Source organism: Zootoca vivipara, chromosome 11 (genome assembly GCF_965207765.1).
Source record: "Zootoca vivipara chromosome 11, rZooViv2.hap1.1, whole genome shotgun sequence".
Lineage (NCBI taxonomy): Eukaryota > Metazoa > Chordata > Lepidosauria > Squamata > Lacertidae > Zootoca > Zootoca vivipara.
The window spans coordinates 11173615-11184989 of record NC_142594.1 but is presented as its reverse complement, the minus strand read 5'-3'; the positions used below and the strand labels follow the sequence as shown (position 1 = coordinate 11184989).

General features: G+C 43.3%; 1 long non-coding RNA gene across 1 annotated transcript; it reads left to right on the top strand.

Annotated features, from left to right (window-relative positions):
- Positions 1-773: 773 nt before the first annotated feature.
- Positions 774-11061, top strand: LOC148684203 (uncharacterized). Its single transcript, XR_015946364.1, has 4 exons — positions 774-853; positions 1959-2065; positions 7987-8274; positions 9553-11061. It is a non-coding gene; the product is annotated as an uncharacterized LOC148684203 (long non-coding RNA).
- Positions 11062-11375: the final 314 nt, after the last annotated feature.

Genomic DNA, 11375 nt, shown 5'->3' with positions numbered 1-11375 from the left:
GTTCACCTTGTTCAGACTACAGTAAGCCCATGTCTGGAAGTCTTTTTTTAAAAAAATACATTTATGATCATCAGTATTTCCAGGTGGGAACTATTCAATGACCTGAACAGCTTAACAGGTCTATCCAGAAGTAGTTGACATACCCAAGAATATGCGACTCCCTCTAAATGTTGCATCTCCTCCACCTCTATATTTTTCCTCACCTGTGTTCCTCCATTGTGTCACAGCTAAGAGAGGCTTTCTGCTCCTCCAGAAACATGTCACGCTGCATCTTTGGTGGCTGCGTTCTTGGAAAAGGCAGGGCCTGTCTGCCCATGAGGCAGACTGAAGCAGTCGCCTCAGGTGGCACAGTTCTGCTGGGTGATGCCCAGCAAGTGGTGACCATGGTAAGCGAGGCAGCGGCAGTGTCAGAGTGAGACCAGACTGAGGATTACAGCTCTGAAGAGAAATGGTTGAAACCTCCCCCTCTTCCTGCTCCTGAACAGGATCCTGAAGCGGCTCAGGAACAGTGGAGCAGCATAGATTCAGAGAACCGGTTTGCAGAGGGACATAATTCGGAAAACAACAGCTGGGCAGAGCTGAGTGGGGAACAGCTAGAAAAAGCAGAACAGGAAGAGAGAGAGAACTGACTCCCCTTCACTAGAAAGTATCCAGCCTATCTCTCCAAAGGCAAGGAGAGCTGATAAGGTTGCTATGCAGAAGGCTCAGCGATTGCGAGATCAGGTTGCAAAAAGGGGAAGTGACGATGACTGGGGGGGGGGAAGAAGGAGGAGGAAAACTTAATTGGGAGCACCTTTGCTCCGAGAATGGCTGCTATGTTCTTTTGCTGTGATCATTAAATGCTCTTCAACTGGTAAGGGACTCTAATTGCTTTGTTCTGCTGCTGCTTGGCCAAAGCGGGGTAGGAAGCTGTTCTCCAAAGCCTGACAGGCAGGGCTGGCACCATAGCTGCCAGGTTTTCCCTTTTCTCGCGAGGAAGCCTATTCAGCATAAGGGAAAATCCCTTTTAAAAAAGGGATAACTTGGCAGCTATGGCTGGCACCTTCTCGTTTCGCCTCAGGCAGCGAAATGGGATAGGCAGTCACTGACTGGGAGATGGCATTGGTTTATTTGCTGCAGCTGTTACAAAATGTGAGCTAATGGGGAAGGGTCTTCAGAAGACCCCTGGGACACCACATCGGGTCAATGTTGGTTGAACAATACAGTCCAGTGGCACTGGGGTTGCGCGCTCATCTCGCATTATTGGCCGAGGGAGCCGGCATATAGCTTCCAGGTCATGTGGCCAGCATGACAAAGCTGCTTCTGGCAAACCAGAGCAGCACATGGAAACGCCGTTTACCTTCCCGCTGTAGCGGTTCCTATTTATCTACTTGCATTTTGACGTGCTTTCAAACTGCTAGGTTGGCAGGAGCTGGGGCCAAGCAACGGGAGCTCACCCCGTCACAGGGATTCGAACCGCCGACCTTCCGATCAGCAAGCCCTAGGCTCAGTGGTTTAACCCACAGCGCCACCTGGGTCCCTGGGTCACTCTTACGGATGTTTATTTGTTGCTCCCTGTCATTGCATGCAACACTTTTTTCCACTTCACTGCAGTTGATCCTCTGCCAAAATGCTACTTGTCTCACTGTCTGAAGTAGTTAAATTGCATAATTTGCAATATATATATATATATATATACACATATATATATATATATATATATACATACACACACATATACATATATATATAATACGTAATTTATACCATCATTACATTACAACACCCCATTAATTTCATCACAATTTCAGCGTGGGGGGCACAGGCCAGGGCAGCTGCAAAATGTTAGGGGCACAAAATTTTAACACTCGATGCTGCCTCAATATAGTTGCATGCTCCATTGAAAACAACTTCTCTGTTTGAACTAGGAAGTGACCTCTCCAGACAATAGAACAACTCTTCTTTTCTTATCTCTGCAGCCAAGATCTCCATCTCCATCTGTTTCCCTCCCACCCACCACCTCTGTGTGGCCCTGAACACTGGCAATCCACGCTATGCCACTGGGTAAATGATGTGCAGGACTGAGGTAGGTGGACCACAGAGCTATCTCAGGATAAGGCAGCTTCCTCCATTCCTAAGTTGGAACACAGACCTGGTGAATTAAACTAAATTTATGTATTGCAGCTGGTGCAAAAATAAACGAATCCTTGCATAATTTTTGCTTGAAAAGAGAGTGTGCTCTGCTAACCTAAGGCAGAGCCGTGCTTTAAATCACAGTCTTGGATTCAGTCAAACCACAGGCAGATTATATATTATATAATTTTGGAAAGCTGGCTAGGGCACGGTATAAAGAAGGAGGAAAAGAAAAGCTGTAAGGACATTTCTATTTGTCTGTAGATCCCCAGACAGAGCCCAGAGAACACCATATTCTTAGAATAAAGCTTTCATTCTGCTGTACATCACTGGAAAATTAACAGGCACCCTTTGTTCTCTTCCATAATTCATATTCTTTGTTTTAAAAATTGGATTGTGCTGATAAATTAAACGGAGAGAGTGTTTTAACACACAATTCTGGGGCCCTTTTTTTTTTTGCTGTGACTTTCTTCATTTTCCCTGTGGCTCATTCAGAAGTAGTAATAACATTAACATTGCTAATCAAAGAAATCTTGATTTCTTAATTATGCATTGCAAGGGCAGGCAACTCCAGCTGCTCCATTCCAGGTTTGGATAGAGAAAATCCTTCCAAAGGATTCGCTGCCCTGGAGCCTGAACAGAGGCTATGGCTGAGGTGGGAAGCTGAGAAGAACTGTGCCAAAAAGCTGAGATGTATCTGGACACAATGCAAGGAGCAAGACTGGGATGGAGACCAGGATAACAAGAAGGAAGTGGTGGGAATAGATGCAATGAACAGGCAAGAAGAAGCAGAGTGTGTTATGGAAGTCAGGAATAAGAACAACAAACACCGAGAAACTTGGTTGCTCAGGCAACGGTTGGAACACAACCTGGAAATATAATGGGAGCTCAAGGTTAGCAGGAGCCAATGAATGAGGTAGCTAAAAGGGAACAGAGACTTGTGGAGTTGAGTTAAACCAGGCCAAACTCTTTGTCCTTGAAGGTCAATAATAACATCTACTCTGACTGGAAGTGGGACTTCTCCAGTTTTTTAGCCAGAGGTGTTTCATGGGATCTAACCCAGAGCTATGGCCCCTTTCCATAGCCATGGCTTTTTCTGCAGACCTCCTTCCAAGCTGAGAATGCTGGAAGGGTAGTAACAAAGCTCACCATCTCCAGGGTTGTCTCCAGGTAAAGGAAAACATAAATAGACCAGGAGCTTTTCTATTGGGAATTCGAGGTCCAGAAATACCAAAGGAGCAGACAAGACTGTCTATCCTGGGTGTCATGCCAACTGATACGAAAAGAACCCATGTTCGTAAATGTACAATGGTAATATCCAAAGTAGGGCTAGCGCCATTGCGTGTAGACATCACTTGATCTCTCACTTGAAGACTCATAGCTAAATGTGTAAACTAATTTCCCTGAAAACTGCTTAAGGTGGTAGCGAAATCCCTGTACTGTTGTTAGACCCCTGATGGGGGTAAAAGTTAAGTCACGCGGCATCTTAACCACATAATCTAACAAATGTTCACTCAGAAGTAACATAGGATTCAACGCTGTTTACATTTTCATAGGACTGAAACCCAAAGGATACATTTCACACTAATTGTTTTTCTAAGTTTTCCAAGGCTTTTCGTCACCCTGCTGATTTTAATCCCAAAAGCAAATTCTGGTTTGTTTTTTTAAAAAAAGGGGTATTATTATTTTAAGGCAATGTCTTGAATTCTATAATAGCACAATAGGCACAGTACATGTTTCAGATGATCTCATTATTAGGACATCGTTCGAAATCTTAACTTGTAAGTTTTCATATTGCGGCCCTCCTTTGAATTGGCACCACTGGACAATATCTTTTTCTTTCCCCTTCGAAATAATCTTGTACCAGCTTTTCAGTCCTTGAATAGCTTGTTTTTAACTTTGTGGCAACTACAAAGGAGCTGTTTATGGTAGCTGAATATACAGCAAGGGCAGAATAAATTGGTTCAGAAAGCAGATTGATACCACTCTAGCTGTGCAGCATAAAATATCACCTTCAAGTGAGTGCAAACGAGCACTTTTTAAATAGGACATGACTGACTGTTTTATTGGGGGGGAGCAGGTTATTATCTGAAATGAATTTGCCCCCCCCCAAGGGAGAATATGTACAATTATTTTTGTACACTCTGCCTTCAAATTGCATACTTGCATTGAGGGGTGGGAGCAGACTTCAAAACAGCAGATGGAAGATGTGGTTGGAAATGTTATGTAGAAATAAAACCCTCACATTTGCTTCACTTACATAAACCAAAATTTGGGATATATTTCTGTCCCGACATCTTGTATGAATGAGTAATACGGTTGGCTCCCTGACAAATCTGTGAATTGCTTAATTTTGAAATCTGAAAAGATGCAAGACGCTTGCCCATATATACAGATGGATGTGTGACAAACAGACTCCATGAGAAATCCATAAAAACAATAAGCCAGTTGTAGACATTTTTTTAAAAGAACCTAGGGCTTGCTGATCAGAAGGTAGGCGGTTTGAATCCCCGCGATGGGGTGAACTCTGGTTGTTCAGTCCCAGCTCCTGCCAACCTAGCAGTTCAAAAGAACGTCAAAGTGCAAGTAAATAAATAGGTACCGCTCCGGCGGGAAGGTAAACGCCGTTTCCGTGCGCTGCTCTGGTTCGCCAGAAGTGGCTTAGTCATGCTGACCACATGACCCAGAAGCTGTACGCTGGCTCCCTTGGCCAGTAAAGCGAGATAAGCACCACAACCCCAGAGTCATCCGCGACTGGACCTAATGGTCAGGGGTCCCTTTACCTTTACAGATATTTAACGTATTGTATGGTTGTCTTCAGGGATGAATTTGTGTGAACCTGGAGTGCCTGGTGCTGTATTTGGCTCAGTGGTAAATATCTTGAGCAACCAAAGAGTCTTTATTACTTTTTCCAAACAGTAATAGGAATAGGAAGGAGTTGTTGTTGTTTAGTCGTTTAGTCGTGTCTGACTCTTTGTGACCCCATGGACCATAGCACGCCAGGCACTCCTGTCTTGCACTGCCTCCCGCAGTTTGGTCAAACTCGTGTTCGTAGCTTCGAGAACACTGTCCAACCATCTCATCCTCTGTCATTCCCTTCTCCTTGTGCCCTCAATCTTTCCCAACATCAGGGTCTTATTGGCCAAGTACCAAGCATACTTGGAATTTTGCTTCAACTACATTGCAATGTAAAAAACGTACCTCATACAAACACTATTCCGCTCACAGAGTACTGCTGCCGATCCATTTATGCCTCTGTGTGCAATGTACACGTGGTGTTTCTGTGTGTGCTGTCCATGCCCTCAGTATCTCCATGCCTGCTCCTCCTCCAACTTTCCCTCATGAAACACAAAATGCAACATACAACAAAAAAACAATATTTAGAATAGAATATACTGGACCCCATTACGTTTGTTTAAAAAGGGGCTATCTAACTACAGTGGTACCTCGACTTACGAAGGCGATCCGTTCCGTGGCACTCTTTGTAAGTCGAAACCTTCGGTTGTCGAAGCGTCCGTTTTGCGCATGCGCGAAGCACGATTTTGTGCTTCTGCACATGTGCCGACCCTGCGCGCCGCTTCTGCGCAGGCGGTGAAAAAACTTCTGGGTTTGCCGACTTTGTAAGCCAAAACCTTCGGAAGTCAAGGCATTTGAATGTCGAGGTAGCACTGTATTGGAGATGTAACAGGTATAATGCTTCTCCAAAGCATATGTTTTTTCATTGTCCTGTATTGAAAGACTTTTGGCTGAAGGTAACTGAAACCATCCACAGAACTGTACGGAACAACCTTACGTTTACAGAGCAAAATATCTTCTTGAATTATATACCCAGCACATGGAACCTTACGAAAGGACAAGACAAGTGGACTCTCCCTGACCATGGCAAAATGACTGATCCTGATGAATTGGAAAAATAAAAATGCGGCTCCCTTCTGCGATTGGATTGAAGACTTATACAAACTTGCAACATACGAACAACTTGCATATAAATGCAGACTTGCAATGGACAAATTCAATGATATTTGGAATCCATTCTTACAAATACTGTAATAGGTTAAGATCTGGTGAAGTACAAGAACAACTTGGTACAATATACAGTATTGGGTTCCCCCCCCCTTTTTATTTTCCCTTCTACATGGGTTCTGTTTCTCTTCTTCTTTTTCTCTCTTTTATTTACATCTCACCATGTTTAGTGCACATGGAATTACTGGTATGTACTTTTTGAATTTTCAATAAAGATGTTTTAAAAAAGAAAAGAAACGGTTTGAAGCCTCTCTGAAATTCTGGAATCCTGAAAATGCACATTTCCCTGTGTGTTTGTGTGTGTGTGTGTACTTCTGAGCATCTTCAGAGGCAAAGAGCAGGTAGAGTCAGCATGGGTGGGGAAACTGAGGGTGAGGGGTGAGACCAGGGTGCAGAACGCCACACAACCTTTTCATGTTGGCATTTTGTGTTCAGGCATCCTGTTTGAAATAGTAAATGCAGAATGTAGATTCCAAAAGGAAAATTACTCGAGATTGATTAAACTGGCATAGAAAACAGTGACTGTGGCGAATATGCACTTACAGTAGCTCAATTTTGGATTCTTATGGTGGTGGCGGTGAATTTTGGATTCAAATTTTCATAAAAATATGAAGCTGAGTTTTTCACGAAACCGGTGAGATCTTAAATGTGACTCATACAATAATCAATTTCCAAGCAAGGTAAAAATGGTAACAGTAAAGGTCCCCTGGACGGTTAAGTCCAGTCAAAGGCGACTATGGGGTTGTGGCGCTCATCTTGCTTTTCAGGCCAAGAGAGCCGGTGTTTGTCCACAGACAGCTTTCCAGGTCATGTAGCCAGCATGGAAACCAAAACAACACACGGAAACACTATTTACCTTACTGCCGCAGCAGTACCTATTTATCTACTTTCACTGGTGTGCTTTCAAACTGCTAGGTTGCCAGGAGCTGGGAGGGACCGAGCAACGGGAGCTCACTCCATTGCAGGGATTCAAACCGCCAGCCTTCCAATCACCAAGCCCAAGAGGCTCAGTGGTTTAGACCACAGCGCCACAGGATAAATGCAAGTGATTTATGCAATTCCTTCTTTTGAAGTGCCATCATATCTAGGACAAGGAAGTGTACTGGGGTGACCTTTCGTGGAGAAGTGGTGTCGATACTTGGCATCTCAAATCTTTAACTCTCTTCAGTCTACAGGGGTTTGGGGGAGAAGCTGCATCGCCAGCATTGATTGCTGCAGTCTCAGGCTTTCCATCCATGCATGCTTATCGCTTTAGACTGTAATCCCTACTGTCTCTTCAATTACATGACTTGGAGGATTTTTGCAGACAGTGCACTGATGAAGAATGAATACCGGTGGATCAATTAACTGCTTCATCCTCCAATACGATACGGGCTGCTGCTCCCCTTCATTCACATCCATTAGGCTGCGCGCCCTAGTGACACCATGGATTTCTTGTGCTAGCTATTGTTATCACGTCTATTAGTGACACAGGAAGACAGAATGTTTATTCGTGAGGCCTAGGAAAAGGTGGATTTCCTGTCAGGAGTTCCACAATCTTAAAGCTCTCCCATTTCATAGAAAACAAAAAGGGTTTTGAATGTGAATGTTCTTGGGGCAGAACTACGGGACTGCTCATATGGCAGTTACAGTAAAATATGCTGGTCGGGTGTCAGGAGTCCAGGTTCCCACAGTAATTGTAGGTAATTAAAAAGGAGGATTTATTGCAAAAACAAACAGATAGCTCTGGACAGCTCTAATGCAGCCCCGGCATTATCACTCAAGATGACCCTTCTGAAGACTGCTTCCTGTGTCTGCAGAATATATTGAACTTTCGCACCTTACGTCTTTTGTTTTGCTTCCTGTCTCTAGATAGCCCTCCCATTCGCCAACTCCTTGGACTGATTGGATCATCTCCAACCCCTTCCGTTTTCAATAGACTCTCTCTGTGTCTGTTTGCGCCAAACTTAATCCGTTCCGGAAGTCCATTTGAATTCTGAAATGTTCGAAAACCAAGGCCCAGCTTCTGGTTGGTGCAGGCACCCTGGAAACAATAGCCAACAGCCGCATCAGATGTTCAGCTTCCGAAAAATGTTCAAAAACCGGAACATTTCTCTCCGGGGTTTCGGCGTCTGGGAACCAAGGTGTTTAAGAACCAAGGTACCACTGTATTTGTCTATTTAGCCCAGTATTGTCTCCTTTGACTGCCAGCACCTCCCTAAACCACAGGGTCTTTCCTATCATCTGGCAGATCCGCTACCTGATATTTTTTAACTAGAGATGTCAGGATATGGACCTGAGGCCATCTGCCTGCTGCTCTACCATTGAGTATGCTTCTCCCCCTAAGCAAAAATAATACTGAATGAAAAAAGACCCTTTATTTTATTTTTTACCATGGCTCGGTTAAGCTAGCATCAAAACAAGGAAGATATTGGGTGGCGTTCCACCCACCCCACATATACCTTAAGAGCTACCGTAGCTATATGGACTTCCTAGGACCTTGGCATGTCTATATTGTCTCTGCTTTTCCACACTTGCCCAAAAGATTTGAACAGACTGGGGGTGGGGTAAGGGCCTGTGCTTTTACGAACAGCTTGATCTGAAGAAATCAATGGGTGAAGCTTAGCATAGCATGGAGATCAATTTCATCAGCTGCTCACGTCTATCAATAAAGCTGCTATTAAGGACATAATGGCAGGGCCTGGTGGAGAACTTTGAAACCTTTAATGGTGATAGAGTTAGGTCCTGCCATGCCTTTGGCACAGAGAATGGATATAGACCTGGACAAAAGGGAGTCTCAGCCTTGCCCAGGTGCACTCTCCCACCTTTAAAAGGAGAATAATTTAGATTTATCTCAAAGGGGGCAACCATCTGCAAGCTGAAAATGCTAATGTAAAAACTAGCAGGAGTGTTCACCAGACCCTCCAAAAAGCCCTATTTTCCCAGGATGGTCCTGGATTTACAGAAGCCACGCTGGTTTCTGATTTGATCCCTGAATGTCCCACTTTTCCTTAGGACATCCCTAATTTCATCAGAGAAATTTTAGAGCATATGGAGTTATGCAACCCCTGAGCCAAGGAGATAAGTAACTGTGCAAACTTTAGAAGACATCCCTGGATAGGGAAGTTTTTTTAAAAAAAAATGTTTAATGTTTTATTATGCTTTTATATATGTTGGAAGCCTCCCAGAATGGCTGGGGCAACCCAGTCAGATGGGAAGGGTAGTTGTTGTTGTTGTTGTTGTTGTTGTTGTTGTTGTTGTTGTTAAATAGGACACCCCTATTTTCATAAGAAATGTTGGAGGGTATGCATATACTGTACACATTAGCCCTGCCTTGCTAAACACCATGCTTAAAATAACCCAATTTTTTCCATTCTGTTTGTTCCCTGATTTCACCTCTCACTTATCTCCATTTTCTCTCTCTTCTTCAACTCTCAGACCCTCCAAGTGTCCCTATTTTCCAGGAACATCCCAGATTTAGAGAAGCCATCCCAGTTTCTGATTTGATCCTGGAATGTGCCACTTTTCCTTAGGATATCCCTGTTTCCATTGGAGAAATGTTGGAGTGCATGGAGTTATCCGACCCCTGAGCCATCTGAAGGCAGTCCCGTATAGGGAAGTTTTGTTTAATGTTTTATTATGTTTTTATAGACAGCGGTACCTTGGTTCTCGAACTTAATCCATTCCAGAAGTCCGTTTTACTCACGAAACCATTCGAAAACCAAGCCTTCCAATTGGCTACAGGAGCTTCCTGCACTCAAGCGGAAGCCGCGGCGGATGTTCGGCTTCCGAAAAACGTTCACAAACCAGAACAGTTCTGGGTTTGCAGCGTTCAGGTTCCAATTTGTTTGACAACTAAGATGTTCGATAACCAAGGTACCGCTGTATGTTGGGTGCCGGCCCAGAGTGGCTGGGGGAACCCTATAAGATGTGTGGGGTATTAGGGTAATGACTTTTTTACAACCTCATTTCCCTGTATCATAATTTAATGAGCTTTCATTAAAGATTAGATAAAATCTTACTTTCAAAGAGATTTGATAATAAAAACCTCACGCACAAAATGATTTTAACAATTTTATTTATTTATCAGTTTTTTGACCATTTTTGAAGTCACGGTAAGCAGATATAAAATTGAACCCAAGCTTTAGAGTCACATATATACAACATTATATAGGGTCATCAAACACACAAGGAAGCTTTTTTTAGCCGCAGTAACAGTATAGACGCCACTAGAGGACGATGTTTTGCTACCTCTCCTGTAGGTTCTTTTCCCAGCATGCCCGGCAGGGTCTGCTGGCTGAGTTTTGAGGTCCCCAAAAGGGGCTTTTACCTTGTGCAGGTGTGATATTTGAATACCCTATGTTGCCAAGAACACTCCCCATTGTGGAATGTGGTGTTGTGTCCAAATTTGATACAAAATATATATAGAATTGTTAATACAATTTTATGAAATGGTAAAACGGCATACAAAAAAATTAAAAACGGTTGGTGCGTAACCTTTTAAAATATTTCAATGGAATATACCTCATTTTAGTCATTAACAGGCAAATGTTCATCCATTTGTATTACAGGAAATAAATTTTGAGGAAAAAAATGAAAAAGTCACCACCCTAGTGGGGTGTAAATAGTAAAATTATCATTATGGAATGGAATGTCCCTATTTTTAATCAGATAAATGTTGGAGGGTATGTACTCTTCATGTCTTAACCAGCTTTCTACATACAGTATCATTCTTTCTCTAACCTTTTTTGCTCTTTAACGCCCAACACACAATTTATCCAGGGAACCTTAAGTCACTGGCTCCGCCTCTTTTCATAAGGACTGGAGGCTCCATTTTGAGTTTTAAATACTGCTTCTTTCACCCTGCAGTGGGGCAAAAATAACATGTTGTTCTTTTTAGAGCCGTGCTGTAACCTTAATAATAATAATAATACCGTAATAATAATAATAATAATAATAATAACCATTTTATTATTTATACCCCGCCCATCTGGCTGGGTTTCCCCAGCCACTCTGGGCGGCTTCCAACAGAAAAATAAAGCACAGTAATTTATTAAACATTAAAAGCCTCCCTGAACAGGGCTGCCTTCAGATGTCTTCTAAAAGTCTGGTAGTTGTTTTCCTCTTTGACATCTGTCGGGAGGGCGTTCCACAGGGCAGGCGCCACCACCGAGAAGGCCCTCTGCCTAGTTCCCTGCAATTTGGCTTCTCGCAACGAGGGAACCGCCAGAAGGCCCTCGGTGCTGGACCTCAGTGTCCGG